The sequence below is a fragment of the Scardinius erythrophthalmus genome (genome assembly GCF_964197995.2).
Source record: "Scardinius erythrophthalmus genome assembly, chromosome: 10".
NCBI lineage: Eukaryota > Metazoa > Chordata > Actinopteri > Cypriniformes > Leuciscidae > Scardinius > Scardinius erythrophthalmus.
The window spans coordinates 3,645,921-3,664,600 of record NC_138230.1 but is presented as its reverse complement, the minus strand read 5'-3'; the positions used below and the strand labels follow the sequence as shown (position 1 = coordinate 3,664,600).

The window sequence follows — 18,680 nt, the reverse complement described above, 5'->3', positions numbered from 1 at the left end:
CTCAACGTCGTCTGTTTCTCTCCTGTGGGGAATAATGAATGATATACAACAATAATGTATACAAAAAAGGTTTACCATCAAGTAACTGAAAAGGATGTTTAATCTTCAGTGGATTCTTTCCAAAGCTTCTGAGGTCATTTTACTTTTAAATGTTTTTGATAGTTATAAGTTTGGATGATGTGAAGAGGTGACAACTGCTTTCATACACAAATCTGTTTAGGAAAAAGGAGAAATTCATATATATCATATCATTTATATCAGTGTTTCCTGAACTGAGAGACTGAAGAGTGTCATTGTTCTCTACAGGTTAAGTAATTGTGGTGTTACAGATGAAGGTTGTGCTGCTCTGACTTCAGCTCTGAGATCAAACCCCTCACACCTGAGAGAACTGGATCTGTCATGGAATAAAGTAGGAGATTCTGGAGTCGAGCAGCTCTCTGATCTACTGCAGGATCCTCACTGTAAACTGGAGAAACTGAGGTAAGATTTATAAAAGTCTCAACATAGTAGAAGAAGAAGAAGAAGAAGAAGTTTTATTTATATAGCGCCTTTCCATAGCTCAAGGTCGCTTTACATTGTAAATTACAATACATTTAAACACTCACACATACATTACAGTCACATAGGATACAGATAGTCACATTATCCAAAATGCATGTTATATAGATATGTTTTTAACTGGGTCTTGAAAGTAGCCACAGATGAGGTATTACGTAGTGTGAGAGGTAGCGAATTCCACAATTGAGGAGCATTAACACTAAATGACCTTCCACCTACAGTAGACAGCCGGAAACGAGGGATGGACAATAAACCAAGTTCAGCTGATCTAAGGGACCGGGCAGGGCGGTAAGGGTAGAGTAGGTCAGACAAATATTGGGGAGCAAGACCATTTAATGCTTTGAATGTTAAGAGCAATACCTTAAAGTGGATACGTGATGCCACAGGTAGCCAGTGAAGTTCATGAAGCAGAGGAGTAATGTGAGCAGAACGCCTAGTGGAGGAGAGAACTCTTGCTGCAGAGTTTTGAACATACTGTAATCTTGAAATAAGTTTTTTGGGAAGACCAAGAAATAAGGCATTACAATAGTCCAGGCGTGATGTGATTAATGCATGAATTAATGTTTCAGCATCGGCTAAAGTGAGAGAAGATCGTAGACGAGCAATATTACGAAGATGGAAAAAAGAGTTTTTAACAATAGAAGAGATATGAGAGCCAAAAGATAGAGTTGGATCGAATAAGACACCAAGGTTACGAAATGATGACGAAGACTAACGTGAATTCCATCAATATCAAAGGACTGGTCCATCCTTTTGACTGAGGCAGTTGAACCAATCACTAATATCTCGGTTTTCTTATCGTTTAATTTGAGGAAATTCAGGGACATCCAATGCTTGATGTCCCTGATACATGCAGTGAGTGAGTCAGGCAAAAATGGCCTATCGAAGCTGGTGGTAAGATAGATTTGAATGTCATCAGCGTAGCAATGAAATTTAAGTCCATGCCTGCGTATGATGTCACCAAGTGGATATATGTAGATGATGAACAATAGCGGGCCAAGAACCGAACCTTGAGGAACACCCTGTGTAAGTGAAGCAGTGGCAGATCTAAACCCTTGTATAGTGATGTAATATTTTCTGTCACTGATGTAGGAAATGAGCCAGGAAAGAGCAGAGCCAGTGATGCCAATATCAGAAAGCCTAGAGATCATTATTTCATGGCAGACTGTGTCAAAAGCAGAGCTTAAATCAAGGAGCAACAAGATGCTTATCAGCCCTGAATCCATGGACAAAAGAATATCGTTAACCACCCGAAGAAGGGCAGTTTCAGTGCTATGTAATGGGCGAAAACCAGACTGAAAAGGTTCAAAAAGACCATTACCATCCAAATGCGAACGCAATTGTGAAGCAACAACCCTTTCAAGGACTTTGCTTAAAAATGTTAAGTTGGATATTGGTCTGTAATTGTCCATATTTAGGTGGTCTAGGCCTGTTTTTTTAAGAATGGGGGTCACCGCAGCCATTTTTAATTCTGCTGGAACAATGCCAGACGCCAAACTACAGTTTATCATGTGTGTTAAGAAGGGTGCAACCTCGGACACACACAACTTAAGCAAAACAGTAGGTGTAGGATCAAGCCGGCAAGATGTGGAATTTGATGTCACAATTAGGTCACTTATGGCAGCAGGAGTAGTTAGAGGGAAAGCAGAGAGATAGTTTGTTGAGTGAGCGGAAGCAGCTAACTTTAAATGAACATTTGAGTCACTTATATGAGGAGTGTTTTTGATAATGGATGCAGTGATTGACTTCAATTTATCGGAGAAGAATTGAGAAAAGCTATTTACAAGCCTTACAGAGCCCGAAATAACATGTTGTGGTGGATTTGTGAGTTTGTTAACCATTGCAAAGAGTGATTTGGGCCTGCACTTGGAATTCCTAATGGTAGTGGTGAAATAAGAGGATCTAGCATCGTTAAGGGCTGTACGGTACTTAAGCAAGTGTTCTTTAAAAGCCAAAGAGTGCAAGACAAGTCCAGTTTTCCTGTATAGTCTTTCTAGGCGGCGACCTTCAGTTTTTATTGTTCGTAGTTCAGGAGTGAACCAGGGTGAGGCACGAGTAGATGGAACCAGTCTCGTTTTAACAGGAGCATGGCTCTCAAGTATTTGAGACAAAGTGTTATTGTATATACAGCAGATTTCTGACGGACAGTTAGATAGCAGACATTCTGACAAGGTGGAAGCCCTTATTGAAGCAGAGAAGGAAGATGGATTCACAGAGTTAATTTTACGATAAGTCAGCATTTTCTTCAGTGGTGATATAGGTATTGGAAAGCTACAACTGAAGCTTATGAGCTTATGATCTGAGAAAGCAAAGTCAGAACCTTTTACAAGGATATTATTTAACCCTCTGGGGACCAAGCTGTTTTTGGGGTCCTTGAGATGTTCTGACATGCCTTGATATTTGTGCTTTTTTCAGTTATTTATAAACATGTTAATGGCTAAGGTGTAAATTCACTCTATATAGCACAAACAGGGCTACCATAATATGCGAGCAACGTGTATGTAGATGTTTGTATTTTTAAGAGAATAATGTTTATGCGTGGTTATTGGAAAAAAATAAAATGAAAGTTGCTGATTTAAGAACACAAAACACATATTAAATATGTGTCCACAAGACTTTTGAGTAATTGATGTTGTTCCTTTGAGTTCTAGCTTCAAAATTATGTGAAAATAGTCTTGCTTTATCGTTCACAAAAAAAAAATACATTGATTTAAATGGTGTAAAACTGGTTTTGCTTGGAAAACCAATATGCGGGGGGGGGGAGGAGTAGTTTACACCTTAAATTACAGTGTCCCACCCACTCTGCATAATTAGCCATTCATTCAGGTGTGACACTGACTGAGCCACAATGCAAAGACAAAAGCTGTATTTAGAAGACTTATATTGACCATTTAAGATTTCGCTTACATCTATCTTGTAAATATGTTTTGCTATTTTATTAAAAATGTTACAATTACAACAATAATTACAATTTCAACAATATTTCAAGTGTACTCTTTCTTTGAAAAAAAAAAAAAAAAGATTATAGGCCTACATTTTATCATATGTATTCATTAGTTTGAATATAGCCAACATTGGAACATCTAACATCTTAGTCTATGAATTTATTTTTGACAAAAATAGTATTTTTTTGCAGGTTAATATGTTGCTTATACAAATACATTTTATTTCAACATATTCCAGTCGATTTTTACTCATCTCAGTAGGCTATAGCAAAGCAGTTTATTTTTTCACAAACAGACGCGCGATTCATATTTAGGCTAAACAATCTTTACAAATATGTCCCCTTCATTCATCTCACAGAAAGGCGAGTCATATTATAGAAATGCGATTCATCTTTTTGCGGTTTGCATAGGCCTACACTAACGTTATTCTATAACGTTGTTCCACACGTGAGAAAAGAAAACAGCCTACCTCACTCCTCAGCGGAATCTGCTCCTCATTTCAGGAGATATTGCTCCTCATATCAGCACTGTTCTGTAGAAACTTTTCTCCATAAGGTAGGCTATAATGTCTCACTCGCGACGCGCTTTGTTTACAGCTGATGTGGGCGTTTCACAGCTCTGAAATAGTTCTCAGAATTTGCGTTTGAATAGCACGCGCTCTCCGGGGAGTGGTCACATTACTGTGAATCATCTCGTAATGAGGTCGACTGGAGTCGCTCTCTTTTTATACAGATTACAGAAGCTGATAATATTTGTTTTTTATATAAGTGACTTCATTTAACAGCTGCGATCTCAAGCTTTATGCCCGTGGGTCTGTTTGCCTGTTTGACTGAATTTTCGCGGAGTTATAGATCATTTTCGAACGCGTTTCAAATGGGAGTTTTCTGACAGACAGAAGGCAGACATCGCATCATGTTAAAGTTTCTTTATTTGTCAAAAAGCAAAACACTTTATTTTTATTGTGAGTATCCTGAAAAAAAATAGAAACTGAACAGGATCGATTGATGTATAACACGAAAATTAAAGATCAAAATTAACAGAGCATTTTGTGTTTATTTTTCATTGCTAAAAAAAAAAAACGAGCAAAACGCGCCGGCGCGTTTTTGGTCCCCAGAGGGTTAAGCCAGATGTACATAAGAGATCCAGTATATGACCCCTGGAGTGAGTAGCAAAAGTTACATGTTGAGTTAGGTTGAAACAGTCCAGTACAGACATCAATTCATTGCATTGTGCAGTGTTTTCATGTATATTAAAATCACCAAGCAGAATTACAGATGAATAATTACCACAAACAAGAGTAAGTAATGCACTAATCTCAGAGAAAAAGTCAGACGGACATTTTGGAGGTCGGTAAATTAAGATTACAGCCAGTTTCGTTTGGCCAGTCATTTTCAGCGCAAGGTATTCAAATGCTGAAACATCATGAAACTCGATCTTAGAAATTTGAATGGTTTCACGGCAAACTACAGCCAGCCCTCCACCTCTACGATGAAGACGCGGTTGAGAGAAATAGGTGTACCCAGGTGGAGTTAAGAGGTTTAGGTTGAAAAGGTCATTAGGAACCTGCCAGGTTTCTGTCAGAAGTAGCATGTCCAGGTTTGTGTCAATGATTATGTCATTCAGCACTGATGCTTTATCAGTTAGAGAGCGTGTGTTCAACAGCGCACATTGCAGGTCTGAAGATGCGCGTCTGCAGATTCCAAGGTCAGGATCAAAACGCAATGATCTTAGATTTCCAAGGTTAATGGAACGATTTTCCAGCCGTGTTGTATCCGACGCACGGGTGTTGGTACGGACAACTGGAATGTTATTAGAAGAGGAGTAATGATAATTCCGAAGTTTCTTCCGCGACCGGTGAATGTAGCGCGGTCGGCGTAAAATTCCAAGTTGTTCACACCATTTATAAGTTTCCGGAGCCAATCGGAACGATCCTTTAAATGTTCTGAGATGGGCTGCAGAAAATTGTAGAGCCATCTCAGGGAAACTAGTGTCATTCAAAAACAGCAAAAACCAAAAAAGACCAAAAAGCAAAACCGGCAAGTGGATACGTGACGACATGACCAGTGACGACCAACGCGACCTACACAACAATTTATCGGTTTAACTACGTTAGCCAGAACCGGTCCGTATCAGACCCACAATCCACACAATCCACAGAAGGGAAGGCTACCCAACCATACCAAGGATTGACACCACAAAATGATAAAGAGAGGGGAGACTCACAGTATCAGATGTCGCGAGGGATATGAGGATAGGAATGGAGAGGGCTCGTAGCCGATCAGTGTGACAGGATCACGGCCAAGTCAGTTATCCAAGAACTTTTGAGCGTGTAAATAGTCCAGAGAATAGTCCAGAGAACAATCCAAAACGTGTTTCAGAAGTGTAAAATAGTCCAGTGAATAATCCAAGAAAGTCGATTCCAAGAAAAAAAAAACATATCCAAAAACAGACGTAACAACAGTAGACAAACAGGTACCAGCGTGAAGCGGCAGCACAAGCGCGCCTAGCGTTCTCACACCGGAAGTCGAAGAGCGGAGAACATAGTAGGGATGGGCGATATGGCCTAAAAAATTTATCACGATAATTTCAGGTATTTATTGCGATAACGATAGACATGACAATAAATTATTTTCTTCTGTAAAATATCAGATTATGTTATGTTTAAGTTGTGTTTTGTTTTGTTTAATTCCATTTTTCTTTATTTAAATTTCATTTTTTTTCTTTATTTAAATTTCGTTTTTATTTATTTAAATTGTTTTTTTTCTTTATTTAAATTTCGTTTTTTTTCTTTATTTATATTTAGTTTTTCTTTATTTAAATTTCGTTTTTTTTCTTTATTTATATTTAGTTTTTCTTTATTTAAATAGTTTTTTTCTTTATTTAAATTTAGTTTTTATTTATTTAAATTCCTTTTTTTTCTTTATTTAAATTTAGTTTTTATTTATTTAAATTTCGCTTTTATTTATTTAAATTTAGTTTTTGTGTGTGTGTGTGTGTGTGTGTGTGTGTGTGTTTTATATCACTAGTGCAGTGTCCGTTCTCGGAGCATATAAGCCCTGCTCGCGTGAGGTGTGCCGCTTCCCGCTCGCGCTGTTCTGTAGTTTCTGCAAACTTTGCATATTACGGTAGTTTGCTGCTCATCTGATTTTCTGTAACCAAACCAGTTTCAAATTGTGGAGGTAGCTCCTCGCTTAACAACAAGCTTCTCCTCAGCCTCACGTCCGCCTTCCGCCATGCTTGTTTTCACTCCGCACGTGAACAGTGAATCTGGCGCGCACAAAACTACGTCATCAGCTAGACTTATCTAGCTTGCATTCATGACCTCGAGACTAGATTACTGTAATGCTTTATTAGCTGGTTGTCCTGCATCCTCAATAAACAAGCTACAGTTAGTCCAAAATGCAGCCGCTAGAGTTCTTACTAGATCAAGAAAATATGATCATATAACACCGATTTTATCATCACTACATTGGCTACCTATAAAGTTCTGTATTAATTATAAGGTATTTCTACTGACTTATAAAGCCCTAAACGGCTTAGCTCCAGTCTATTTAGCGGATCTTCTATCACCCTATAATCCATCGCGCTCTTTAAGATCAATAAATTCAAGGCTTTTGGTCATACCTAGGATATCCAGATCAACCAAAGGAGGGAGAGCATTTTCACATTTGGCTCCAAAACTCTGGAATAGCCTTCCTGATACTGTTCGTTGCTCGGACTCACTCTCCCAGTTTAAAACTAGATTAAGGACGCATCTTTTCAGCCAGGCATTCATATAATATTGTTAATCTCACAGTTTCAAACTACAATCCGGCCTCTAGTTCATAAATGCCAGAGGAGAACTGGCCCCCGACTGAGCCTGGGTTCTCCCAAGGTTTTTTTTTTTTTCTCCATTAGTTCACCTGATGGAGTTTTAGGACACCATTAGGCCGCTTGATGGAGTTTTTTCGGTTCCTTGCCACTGTTGCATTTGGCTTGCTCAGTTGGGGATATTTTGGGGATATTTAATTGTATTCTATCAATCAATAAATTCCACTAGAAACAAACTTTGTTGTATTATTTTATTTTAATACTGTGAAGCTGCTTTGATACAATCTGTATTGTGAAAAGCGCTATACAAATATACTTGATTTGATTTGATTTGACTTATCGTTATTATCGCGAGGAGACAATTTTTTATCGTGGGGAGAATTTTCAGCGGTATATCGCAAACGATAAGATATCGCCCATCCCTACAACATAGTCCTCTATTTTAACCCTCTGGGGTCCTTCGTTTAACAGTCACCCTTGGGACGGAGGGCAGAATTAATATATATTAAAAAAAATCATAATATTTTTTTTAAACTTTTTATAATTTTTTTTTTCTTTTTTGGTGTTTTGAGATAATTTTATGATTTATAATCAATATTTATGCAATATTTATGACCCATTTTTTCCCATTGAATATAATAGAAATTTTTTATATATATATAATTTTTATTTTATTTTTATTAAAGCTGTATTTCATTTTAGAGTCAAGCCTAGGCCTCATGAAAGCAATTTTTGAAATGAGATGGGCACCAACTGGTGGACACACTGAGCATTTTTATCACGCAATAGCACATTTTTACCACTAGTGGATTTTCAGCTCTCTATAGAAAGGCTTGCGAATTCTAGTGATTTTTGCCTGAACAGATTTAGTCTGTTTTGCACTCTTGATGTTTTAGAGATTCACCCCTTCACTGTTGAGTCCTTTTTTCTGCATCCTGGCTGATTTGTTGATTGTATTCACAAAAAAACTCTGTGTTTTCATATTTTTGACAATTTCCCATTCATTTCCTATGGGGGTAATTTTTGACCAAAGAGCAGAAGTGTGACGACCACTTAGCATGCTTGGATCATGACCTCAATATTTTTTGTGTGTTCACATACCTAATACCATAAAAGTCACCTAGTTTTGTAACATTCTGATGAAGCTGTGATTTTTTAAAATTCAAAACAGATTTTTGTAATCAGAATTTATTAGTGTGTATGTGTATAAAAGTGTGTTTTTGTGTGTGTGTGTGTGTGTGTGTGTGTGTGTGTGTCTGTTTTGCACTCTTGATGTTTTATAGATTCACCCCTTCACTGTTGTGTGCTTTTTTTCTGCATCCTGACTGATTTGTAGATTGTATGCACAAAAAAATCTCTGTGTTTTCATATTTTTTGCCAATTTCCCATTCATTTCCTATGGGGGTCCATTTGGACCCGAAGGTCCTGAGTGTGACTATTTTTTTACAACCACTTAGACTATTCAAATCCTGTCCCCAATTTGTTTGGGTGTTCATATACCAAGTACCAACAAAGTCACCAAATTTCGGACCATTCCGATGAAGCTATGATTTAAAAAAAAAAAAATATTTAAACGTTTTATTAAACACATTTTTGCCAATTTCCCATTAATTTCCTATGGGGGTCTATTTGGACCCGAAGGACCCCAGAGGGTTGGTAAATAATGATTGCCATACAAAAAAAAAATACAAAAAAAATCTACTGTGAAATTACTAATGGAAGTGTTGATTTTTATTTCATTAGATTCTTTCCAATGTGTCTGACATAATTTTACAATACTAATGATAGATTAAACATGACTGGATGATGTAAAAATGTGACAACTTTGTTCATATACAGATATGTTGATGATTTTTGAGTACATAAAAAAAAAATATTATTTGGTTACACTTTATTTTAAGGTGTCATTGTTACAGTGTAATTATATATTTAAGCACTGAGTAATATTAAGCAACTACATGTACTCACTATAGGGTTAGGGTAGGATTAGGATTTGGTTGAGGGTTAGTTGCATATAATTATGCATAATTTACCTGTTATTACTATAGTAAGTTCATGTAACAGATGTAACAAGGACTCTGTTAAATAAAGTGTTATCGAATATTCTTGTAATTTTTATGATATGGAAACTAACCCGCTCAAGCAGTTTGTAGAAGCGGGTCTGAACCTCAGACTGGACCTGTTAATAGTGCCATGGATTAAGTGTCTGATTATGAAGTTCTGCTTATCTGAGCTGTAGATCCTGAACTGAGACTGAAGAGTGTCATTGTTCTCTACAGGTTGATGGATTGTGGTGTTACAGATGAAGGTTGTGCTGCTCTGACTTCAGCTCTGAGATCAAACCCCTCACACCTGAGAGAACTGAGTCTGACAGGGAATAAAGTAGGAGATTATGGAGTCAAGCAGCTTTCTGATCTACTGAAGGATCCTCACTGTAAACTGGAGATACTGAGGTAAGATTTATAAAAGTCTCAACATAGTAGGGATGGGCGATATGGCCTAAAAAATGTATCACGATAATTTCAGGTATTTATTGCGATAACGATAGACATGACGATAAATTATTTTCTTCTGTAAAATATCAGATTATGTTATGTTTAAGTTGTGGTGTGTTTTGTTTAATTCCATTTTTCTTTATTTAAATTTCATTTTTTTTTCTTTATTTAAATTTCGTTTTTATTTATTTAAATTTCGTTTTTTTTCTTTATTTAAATTTCGTTTTTATTTATTTAAATTTCGTTTTTTTTATTTAAATTTCGTTTTTCTATATTTAAATTCCGTTTTTATTTATTTAAATCTACCCTTTACTGTGTCAGTAATTTGTTAGTCAGAAAAATATTAGACTACCTTTTTAAAAGTATTGCTTAAGTTAACAGACCTGTGTGTGTGTGTGTGTGTGTGTGTGTGTGTGTGTGTGTGTGTGTGTGTGTGTGTGTGTGTTATATCACTAGTGCAGTGTCCGTTCTCGGAGCATATAAGCCCTGCTCGCGTGAGGTGTGCCGCTTCCCGCTCGCACTGTTCTGTAGTTTCTGCAAACTTTGCATATTACGGTAGTTTGCTGCTCATCTGATTTTCTGTAACCAAACCAGTTCCAAATTGTGGAGGTAGCTCCTCGCTTAACAACAAGCTTCTCCTCAGCCTCACGTCCGCCTTCCGCCATGCTTGTTTTCACTCCGCACGTGAACAGTGAATCGGGCGCGCACAAAACTACGTCATCAACTAGACTTATCGTTATTATCGCGAGGAGACAAATTTTTATCGTGGGGAGAATTTTCAGCGGTATATCGCAAACGATAAGATATCGCCCATCCCTACAACGTAGTCCTCTATTTTAATGGTAAATAATGATTGCCATACAAAAAAAAAAAAAAAAAAAAAATCTACTGTGAAATTACTAATGGAAATGTTGATTTTTATTTTCATTAGATTCTTTCCAATGTGTCTGACATAATTTTACAATATTAATGATAGATTAAACATGACTGGATGATGTAAAGATGTGACAACTGTGTTCATATACAGATATGTTGATGATTTTTGTGTACATAAAAAAAATATTATTTGGTTACACTTTATTTTAAGGTGTCATTGTTACAGTGTAATTATATATTTAAGTACTGAGTAATATTAAGCAACTACATGTACTTACTATAGGGTTAGGGTAGGATTAGGATTTGGTTGAGGGTTAGTTGCATATAATTATGCACAATTTACTGTTATTACTATGGTAAGTTCATGTAACAGATGTAACAAGGACACTGTTAAATAAAGTGTTATCAAATATTCTTGTAATTTTTATGATATGGAAACTAACTAATCAAGCAGTTTGTAGAAGCGGGTCTGAACCTCAGACTGGACCTGTTAACCCCCTGAGGTCGGCGGTATCGCCGGCGATACCAGCTCGCTTTTTTTCAGTTCAGTTCAAAAGAAATTAATTTTGCTCTGTGGACTTTGATATTACAAGCAAGTTTCATACATCAATCGATTCTGTTAAATGTGTATTATTTTTGTGTATACTCACAATAAAAACAAAGTGTTGTGCTTTTTGCCAAATAAAGAAAAATAATCGTGATGCGAGTTCTGCCTTCTCTGTGTCAGTGAAGACCATTCTGAAACGCGTCCGAAAATGAACTGTAACTCAGCGAATACTCAGTCAAACAGACAAACAGACATACAGGCATGAAGCTTCAATTCTCTTCTCTTAAATGAAGTAATTTATATAAAAAACAAATATTCTCATCTTGTGAAATCTGTATTAAAAGAGAGCGATTCCAGTCGACCTCATTAGAGCTAATTCAAATGTAATGTGACTCCGCCCACGGAGAGCGCGCGCTATTCAAACGCAAATGGCTGAGGTAATCCGCGCAATCCTGTGAACGCCCCCCGTATCTGCTCGAGAAAACCAATACACAAGTTTATTCAGAACATTACTTGCTTACACCGTCTGGCAGCGCTGTGAGGAATAATGAGGAATACGAGGAATACGAGCTGAGGAATACGAGGAATACGAGCTGAAGAATACTAGTAAGTTTTTCCTTCTCGTTTCTGTTTATGAATGAATGAACGGCATAGATGCGCGCTGTTTACCACAGCTGGCAAAAAACAATATTGCGTGACAGTTCTCCATTATGGACGCGAGCTCTAAAAAAAAAACACAAAGACTTTCAAACTTTCACAGAGACCTCAAAACAGAAAGTACAAATCCTTTCTTTAAAACGAATTTCGTTTTGTATCAATTGTATCTTAATTTTAATTATTTTTTCATTAACAAATTTCCTGGATTTAAAGTAAATAAGCCTATCGTCAACGAATGATGATGTTTTAGCAAACTGTATTGCTATACTGAGATGAGTAAAAATCGACTGAAATATGTTGAAATAAAATGTAGGCTATTTGTATAAGCAACGTAAACTGCAAATTAACATTTATATGCCCTAATATTTCATGAAAACAACTTTACAGTCAGGCGAAATATGAAAGACAACATTTTGTTTAGTAGATTTGGGTACAGTTTTTACTGTAGAATATACTGCCTCGTCAAATAAGCTTTTGTTTAGCAATTTCTATATATAAAATAGCCTAATATTTTTGTCAAAAATAAAGTCATCAACTAAGATGTTAGCTGTTCCAATGTTGGCTATATTCAAAGTAATGAATACATAGATAAAATGTTAATTTACAAAGAAAGAGTACACTTGAAATATTGTTGAAATTGTTATTATTGTTGTAATTGTAACCTTTTTAATAAAATAGCAAAACATACAAGATAGATGTAAGTAAAATCTTAAATGGTCAATATAAGTCTTCTTCTAAATTTCTTTTGTCCTTGCATTGTGGCTCAGCCAGTTTCACACCTGTGTGAATGGCTCATTATGCAGAGTGGGTGGTAATTCAGGTGTAAACCACTCCTCGTTCACGCCCCCTCGCATATTGGCTTTCCAAGCAAAACCTGTTTTACATCAATTTAAATCAATGTATGGTTTTATTTGAACGATAAAGCAAGACTATTTTCACATAATTTTGAAGAAAAAACACTGGGCGAGGACATCCATTGGTCAAAAGTCTTATTGACACATATTTACTATGTGTTTTGTGGCCTTATTTCAGAAATTTTAGTTTTTAGTTTTTTCAAAATCCACGCATAAACATTATTCTCTCAAAAATGAAAACATGTACATACACGTGGCTCACATATTATGGTAGCCCTGTTTGTGCTTTATAGAGTGAATTTACACCTTTGCCATTAATATGTTTATAAGCAACTGAAAAAAGCACAAATGTCAGGGCATGTCAGAACATCTCAAGGGCCCAGAAAACCACTCAGACTCCAGAGGGTTAATGGTGCCGTGGATTAAGTGTCTGATTGTGAAGTTCTGCTTATCTGAGCTGAAGATCCTGAACTGAGAGACTGAAGAGTGTCATTGTTCTCTGCAGGTTGAGTTATTGTGGTGTTACAGATAAAGGTTGTGCTGCTCTGGCTTCAGCTCTGAGATCAAACCCCTCACACCTGAGAGAACTGAATCTGACATGGAATAAAGTAGGAGATTCTGGAGTCAAGCAGCTTTCTGATCTACTGAAGGATCCTCACTGTAAACTGGAGATACTGAAGTAAGATTGTATAAAAGTCTCAACGTTGTCTGTTTTTCTCCTGTGGTGAATAATGAATGATATACAAAAATAATTTATACAAAAAGGTTTACCATCAAGTAACTGAAAAGGATGTTTAATCTTCAGTGGATTCTTTCCAAAGCTTCTGAACTCATTTTACTTTTGAATGTTTTTGATAGTTATAAGATTGGATGATGTGAAGATGTGACAACTGCTTTCATATACAAATATGTTGAGGAGAAAGGAGAAATTCATATATATCTTATCATTTATATCAGTGTTTGCTGAACTGAGAGACTGAAGAGTGCCATTGTTCTCCACAGGTTGAGTGATTGTGGTGTTACAGGTGAAGGTTGTGCTGCTCTGACTTTAGCTCTGAGATCAAACCCCTCACACCTGAGAGAACTGGATCTGTCTGGGAATAAACTAAGTTACTCAGATGTGAAGCCACTCTCTAATCTGAAGGAGGATCCACATTATAAACTGGAGACGCTTCTGTGAGTAGTGATGATTAAAACTGTTCATATTTTAATTGAAAGTTAATTTAGTTTCTTAGTTTTCTTTCATTGTGATGGTGAATTACTCACTAAAAACATGTTTAATAAGAGTTTAATTCTTAATTCTCTTTAATAGTTTATATAGCAATAATTAAATATTTTCAAGTTTCTTTTTATTTCAAACAATTCAATATTTTGCTTTTATCATTGTCAATGTCAATTGCAATAAAAGATAATGGTAAATATGTATCACTAGTTTCTTTATCATAAATAAAACTGACCCAGTGACACAGAAAGAGGACAGTCATACAGGGTTATAGATAAGCTTTAACAATCGTGTATCTCAGTATTATATTATAATCTCTCACTTAATCATCAAGTAGTTTCTTTTAGTTGTTCTAAAGTTGATAATGCAATAATGTTGCACACGTTTGACTGTCTGTGTTTTACTTACAGGCTTTAGATGTTAGTCTGACCTTCTCTGGATCAGCTGAGGAAGAATAAAGAGCCTCTACAGCCACAATCACATTCAACAGAATCAACAGACACAAACCCACAGTGATAATCACACACACGTGTGTGTAACTTACAGAATGATCCAATCCTTCATCCAAAGTTAAACAAGGAAACCTTCAACCAGATGAACTGGATAAATATTCTGAATGTTCATATCCAATCTGACCTCTGACCTGTAATGCCTGAATCATAATCATACACTGTTCATCTGTTGGTCAGAGGAGAACTGAGCGACTGAGTCTGGTTTCTGACAAGGTTTTCTTCTCCATTCTGTCACTGATGGAGTTTGAGTTCCTGCACTGTCGCCTCTGGCTTGCTCAGTTGGAGACACTTAATATTCAACAATATTATTGATCTGCATTGACACCATTATATGAGAACTGAACTGAGCTGGACGATGACATCACGGTTTTCTCCAGAGCGGCTGTATAGATAAATGAACTAAAGTAATAACTTTTTTACAACAGATGAATCAACACTGAACTTACTTAAGCTGGACTATGGTATTATTTTCTTCTAGATCTGCTGTACAGCAGGAACAAACTCTGTTGCATTATTTTCCTGTTATCACTGTAAAGCTGCTTTGAAAACATCTGTATTGTAAAAAGCGCTGTATAAATAAAGGTGACTTGACTTTTGTATCTACAGAAGTGACATTTATACTGCAAATGCTCTACTACAAACATCTCCATATATAATATTTATTTAATGATTTTGAGTAATTCAGCCCACCAAACATATTCAAATGCCTTTGATTATAGTAACATTCACAATTAAATCATCTATTGTCTTTTATTTTTTATTTAAAAGCAATGATGCATCGCCACTTTTAAATGTAAAATGAAAATTCATAATCTATGGACACCTTTCAGTGATAAAATGGTTAATCATGTTTTCATTTTCATTTAGAATTGCAGAATATACATTCTCATATGCGGTCTTTAATCTATTGCCAACTCCACATTAAATCTTCTATATGAATGATTAACTGTATGCTATTATAAGTCGATTCAGCCGTCAGAGATGAAACTCAGAGTCCAGCTGTGTGTCCATGAAGAGTGACCGTTCTGGACAAACCAGTGAAATCAACTGATCTGAGATACAGCATTAATGTCTGGATGGAGAGACAGAAAGAACTAACTAGATCTTTCTATGTGAGGTTTATCTGTCAAATTAACTATATTAATGCTTGTCTCAATTCTATTATCTCTGTTCTATTACTAATAGCAACTCACATTACTTTTACATCTTTAATTTGTGGTAATCTATTATTGTAATATTTGTTCATGACTCTCTATTAACTCTTTCCCCGCCATTGATGGAAATTTCCAGCTTTCCATTGTAACACTTCAAATTAAAGACAAACTGAAACACAAAAGATAAGGGGGAACCACATCCAAGTATATTTGCCAAACAACAGTTCAGAACAAATGCATACCAAATTTTTTTTTTAAATGAAAAATACAACCACACCAGAAATCAACAATAGGCCTACGCCACAATCACCAAACAACAGCTCTAAAGAGTCCTTCACTATCAACTTAGTCCATAAAATGTCCACACAGAAACACAAACTGATAATATGGGAATATAGATAATGTGGGTGTAATTAATATAAGGAACCTGTAACCACTGTAATCCAAAGGTCAGTTCAGTCGCGACCACAGTCTCGTCGCAGCGAATAACTCACTCAGACAAAAATAGTTGAAAAAGTTGAAAAAAGGGGGAAAAAATATAATCCACAAGGGTGATCCAAACGAAGAAGAGTTGATGCTGGTGTAAAGTCTGTGGTGAATGCATAGGTTTCGTAGCCTGGAAATCCAGACCTAAATCTAAAAGATGAATGGTCTGGGGTCGAGTGATGAAACCCATGCCCAGCTCGAGGGGCGGCACCAAGTCAATGTAATGACTTCGACGTCACAGTGCTGTCGTCATCTGTTTAGCTCGCCTCTGGCCTGCCTATATCAGAGAACCCGCTGTGATTGGTGCAGCTCAGATCGAGGGGCATATTTAATGACACCAAAGTAACTCACCGAGCAAATTCAACTTGTGCTCTCGCAAGAACTCTGGATTTCCAGTGTATAGATTTCGGGTAGCACCAAACAAACACAGTTGATGAAATATACGGCCTACAATGACTCATTTCACATAAAAAGACAACACAGTTGCGCCTGCTTCCATTTATTTGTGATTACAAGAATGCATAAAACAACTATATTCTACGATCTTTGTTCTAGTTCAGATGCTCAGGGCACTGTTTAGCCACAGAAACAGGTAGATGGAGTAATATTCCTATGACAGAAAGATTCTGTAATTATTGTAATCTAACTATGAATACCTATGCACAATTATTGATAGCAAGCTATGTTTTGATTCACACACTGATGTTGTTTGTGCCAAAACCCATCAGCGCATGTACTTTTATCGCAAACTGAGGAATTTTAACATTGACCCCACTTTTCTGAGAATGTTTTATTCCTGTTTTATTGAGTCTGTTTTAACCTTCTGTTTTATCTGCTGGTTTGGTTCCCTGTCCTTAAAAAAACAAAAATCGAATGGAGAGTATCGTCAGGACATGTAGCAAGATTGCAGGCATCAACTTACCCACTCTCTCTCACTCCTAATCCAGAATGGCAAAGAAGGCCCAATCTATTGCAGCTGACCCTAGCCATCCCCTGTCCTGCCAGTTTAAGCTACTCCCCTCAGGCCGTAGGTACTCCATGCCCAGATGCAGGTCCAATAGAGTCCATTTCCATTCTAAACAGTCTGCCAGAACTGTTTTAACTATATTTATAATTTATTACTGTGTTCTAGATATTGTGGGTATTTGTATGTTTTTATGTTTTATGTATTGTTGTGTGTCTTGTTCTTATGGCTTATGTTCTTGTCTGTCTGCTGGCTGTGCAAATAATTGCCCCTCTGGGACAATAAAGTTAACTTGACCTTGACCTATGTGACTGAAGACGAGAAGCATTTCTTGTATGATTTTCTATGTAGATTGCGTAAGAAATATGTGGGTGATCTCACATTAGTTGGTGATGTTTGTATTGATGTGTCACAGGTCTGTGAGTTGAAGCATGCATGGAGATTGGCATCGTATATATCATGGAATAAAGAAAAATTTACAAAATATCATGTTTACGTCACATTTCAGAGCATTTCTATTCATTTTCCACGAAATTATGCAATTATTGAGGAGGTTGGAGAGATCTCTTCGTCTCACTATAATGTGTTCCCTTTCGAGGAAACTTGCGTTGTGTTGATGATGCTTTTGGGAACGCCTCCGCGTGATCGCGTCTGAAGCACGCATGTCAACTATTCTGATTTTGTTTTATGCTTTAAGTTGAACATTTAGTGAAGTGAATGTTGTATTTCGATAAATACTTAAGGATACCCTCCTGTTCTGTCATTATTTTGTGCCAGTAGGTTTTGCTTATTCTTATGTAACTTTATTACTCTGAGTTTGATTAACTTAAACCATTTAAGGCAATCGGTTTCCTATAGTTGTTAAGACTTAGTTAGCTTTGTTACCCGAATTCAAACTGAATGGATAAAACTAACCTTAAATATTTAAGTTGAGTTTATACTAAAGATTGACTAAACCAACTGTTACAAACCTCTTACGTCGAGGGAGAATAAGGAATGCAACATCAAAACACTGAACGTGTAGCGGAAAACAATCTCACACAAACCAGTCAAATTTAGGTAAAATGATAATTTATTACAGTGAGATACGAGATGAAAAGAGGAATACCCCAAGATACTTATTTACATAAATGTACAACTTACATTCAAATCTTAACCAAGGAAAAGGTTCACAATAGAACGAGGAAAAGAGAAAAGAACTAGACTGTGCCAAATCAAAGAAAGAAACAAAACAAACCAATCTTACTATATATTAACCAAATCAATTTCTAATCTAACTAAAATCAACATTCACCAAAAACCCAAAATTAAAACAAAAGAAAAGATCTTTAGCGTCGAAGACGCCCTAAATAAACTCTTACTACAAACCAGAAAATACAAAGAATCTCACGTGTCGCTAAACTAGTGTTCTCACAGTAAAAAACTTTGGGTTACTTGTTTAACCCAACCGTTGGGTTTCACATTTGGGTCAATATGTTGGGTTATTTTCCAAAAATATTGGGTCATTTTTAAAATCGTTGGGTAATTTCTAGAAATAACCTGACTGGGTTAAATAACCTATGGTTTCCGCAGTGACGGTTCAAATTTTAACGGTCCAGTG

General features: G+C 36.4%; 1 pseudogene across 1 annotated transcript in view; it reads left to right on the top strand.

Moving 5' to 3' along the window:
• LOC308697131 (NLR family CARD domain-containing protein 3-like) overlaps positions 1 to 18,680 on the top strand; it is a 327,315-nt pseudogene that overhangs the window by 208,316 nt on the left and 100,319 nt on the right. Inside the window, exons 10-11 of the transcript XR_014032253.1 lie at positions 307 to 480; positions 9,593 to 9,766. The product of XR_014032253.1 is annotated as an NLR family CARD domain-containing protein 3-like (transcript). The remainder of the gene's footprint in view (positions 1 to 306; positions 481 to 9,592; positions 9,767 to 18,680) is intronic.